The following is a 3478-nucleotide window of genomic DNA, read 5'->3' as shown; positions in this document are numbered from 1 at the left end:
GAGACAAAGAGAAAGAGTGAAAGCGTATATGAATCACTTGAAGAGCTTGTCCAGAAACATTCGGATTCCTCAGGTCGAGGAGCTGAGACCCGGCTCGGCCCCCATGTGCCATGTATGCTGGGAACAGATGGGGAGTAGCCAGGATCCTTACATGATGATGGGATCGGAGTGGGGGCAGTCGGGGGGCAAGGGCATTTCTGGCAAAAGGCCCATCACAGGCAAAGCCCCAGGGCACAAAACAGCCTAGTCTGGTGAGCAAGTCAAGGTTGTGCCGTTCGCTTTCTGGAGCCCAGACACTCAACGCTGGGAGGGTGGGGGCGGGAGGCAGAATGGATGCACACCCTGTATACCTGTACTGTTCCCACTTACCCTGTCCAGGGCTCCTCTCCTCACGGGCAATCTTGTCCCTGGGACAATGCCCATTTCAGAGGATCCCAATGAACCATAGACTTCAGATGCCTCTTGGGGACGCCAGCCATGGAGGAACCACTTTGCTCAGGCACAGCAACAGCTCTGCAAAGAAGGAAACTCTTCAGCTTCAAAATATGTCAACGCCTTCCCACCACACGTGCACGCGCGCTCGCGCGCACACACACACACACACACACACACACACACACACCCTCATTTGTCCCCTGAGCAGGTTTCTGATAACTCAATGGGCTGTGCACATATGGACACAGCAAATGCAAACACATCTTCTAAGGATTTGGTAACAAGGTATATTTTCACCTCTTTTGCAGTTAAAGATTATGTATTTTACTGTTGTTCACCTAAACTGAACAGTAGAAATACAGATATTTAATATGGTTTTTGAAGCCTCACAAAATCGATACGGTTTCTCATTTCCAGCAGCAAATTCTCCTTGACAATTCCCGCAGGTACAAGTTTCAGGGACAGCTGCCAAAAAAACTGTGTGTACTTCGTAAAGGGTGATATGCTGGTTAGAATTTAATCTTTCATTCACTCCCTTGCTCACTCGGGAATGATTTAGGAAGGGCCTTCTGTGTGTGCCAGGCACCAGGCCCATTTGGGTACCGCTAAGAACACGACAGACATGGTCCCAGCCGGAAGGCGTTGACCTTGAGCAAGAGGCAGCTGGTGACCCAGGCCCTTCCCGGGAGGACGAAGACCCCGTGCCAAGGTCCCTCTCCGGTTCGGGTTCCCGGGAGCCAGGGAGTACAGCACTGTCAGGGAAACTTTAATAATTTGGGTTTATTAGACCAGATTACAGAGCCGGAAGAATCGCATCACGGATGGAACAACGGAAACAAACAAATAGATGAAGCCACGCATTCACCCAGTTCTTATAAAATTCCCAAGAAGGACTTCCAGGTTGGAAATCTCCAGCTCGGGCTCTGACCTCAGCCTTCTTTCTCAGGAGGAGTCCGATAGATAGCGGCTCCTCGCACCCTGAGCCCAGAGCGGTGTGCGCGAGGAGGCAGCTTTGCAGAAGCCAAAGGCGCAGGATTGACTGGGGCCACATGACTTTCGTTCAAGGAGCCTCATTTACTTGCATGTGAAACCAGAATAAATCATTCTGGCCATGCAGGGCTGTGCCCAAGGGAGAAATCACACTTGTGTTGCTCTCCAAGAGGGTAACTTGGTGCCAGGCGCACCGCTGTGGAGCCCGGGCACAGCAGGGAGAACCAGAAATGCAAGTCCTCTTTGTGCAAAATGTTGCCATTGTGCTCATCATGGGTTTTCTGCATAAATTTTCATTCTTAAAAATAATATTGCATGCAAATATTTATCTTGATTATGGAGTCTTCTTGGCATACCTTAAATTTTTTTATTATTATAAAATATACATATATAATTTACCATTTTACCTATTTTTTAAAAAGGTTCATTTATTTAATTTAGAGAGTGAGCGTGTGCGAGCGGGAGTAAGGGGAGGGGCAGCGGGAGAGGGAGACAGAAGCAGAGAAGCAGACTCCCCACTGAGCTTGGAGCCCAACTCAGGCTGGATCCCAGGACACGGAGATCATGACAAGAGCCGAAGCCAGGAGTTGGAGGCTTAACCGACGGGGCCAGCCAGGCGCCCCTACCTGTTTTTAAGTGTAAAATTCAGTGGCATGAAGCACATTCCCGTTGTTGTGCAACCACCCCCACCATCCACCGCCAGAACTGTTTCGTCCTCCCAGACTGAACCTCTGTCCCCAGGAAACACACACTCTCCTCTCCCCGCTGCCCCCCGCCTCTGGCACCCGCTATCCTTCTTTCTGTGTCTAAGAGCCTGACTGCTCCAGACACCTCATTTAAGTGGGATCACACAGGGTCCGTCCTTTCGGCCTGGCCAGTTGTGCTGAGCGTGATGACTTGAGGGGTCATCCACGCCGTAGCAGGGGTCAGAACGTCAGGATGTCATTCTTTTTTAAGCCTCAATAAGATTCCGTGTGGGGCTAAGACCACATTTCTTTCACTCACGTGTGCATCAATGGACATTTTGGTTGTTTGCCCCTTCCTGTTATGGGAATGACGCTATGGAACAGTGGTGTGCAGGTATCTGTTTGATTCCGGACTTTCAGTTCCTTGGAGTGAGAACTCAGAAGCAGAATCACGGGATCCTATCGACAGAAAAATGGATAAAGAAGATGTGATATAAATAGATATATATACACACACACACACACACACAACACACACAATGGACTATTATGCAGCCATCAAAAGGAATGAGATCTTGCCATTTGCAATGACGTGGATGGAACTGGAGGGTATTATGCTGAGAGAAATAAGTCAATCAGAGAAAGACATGTATCCTTTGCCCTCAATGATATGAGGAATTCTTAATCTCAGGAAACAAACTGAGGGTTGCTGGAGTGGTGGGGGGTGGGAGGGATGGGGTGGCTTGATGACAGATATTGGGGAGGGATTGTGCTATGGTGAGTGCTGTGAAGTGTGCAAGACTGTTGAGCCACAGACCTGTACCTCTGAAACAAATAATACATTATATGTTAAAAAAAAAAGAAGATAGTAGGAAGGGAAAAATGAAGAGGGGCGGAATCAGAGGGGGAGACGCACCAGGAGAGACGATGGACTCTGAGAAACAAACTGAGGGTTCTAGAGGGGAGGGCGTGGGGGGATGGGTTAGCCTGGTGATGGGTATTAAAGAGGGCACGTACTGCATGGGGCACTGCTGTTATACTCAAACAATGAACCATGGAACACTACATCAAAAACTAATGATGTAATGTATGGTGATTCACATAATAAAATAAGAAAATGTTAAAAAAAAAAAAGAATCACGGCTCCTATGGGCGCTCTAGCTTTGATTCTTTGAGGAAACTCCCTCCTGTTTCCCACAGCGGCCACCACATTTACGTTCCCACCAGCAAAGGCACAAGGGTCCCAGTTTCTCCACATTCTCATGGACACTTGTTCCTTTCTGCTTTTGCTCTCCGATGACAGCATCAGAATGGGCCTGAAGAGGACACCCTCTCAGACTTTGTGCCCGAGGTGAGGTGTCCCTCAC

The sequence above is a fragment of the Eumetopias jubatus genome, unplaced genomic scaffold (genome assembly GCF_037043125.1).
Source record: "Eumetopias jubatus isolate StellerSeaLion01/CBP00866 unplaced genomic scaffold, mEumJub1_p1.0 scaffold_78, whole genome shotgun sequence".
NCBI lineage: Eukaryota > Metazoa > Chordata > Mammalia > Carnivora > Otariidae > Eumetopias > Eumetopias jubatus.
The sequence above is the reverse complement of the archived record's forward strand: the minus strand, read 5'-3'. Positions refer to the sequence as shown.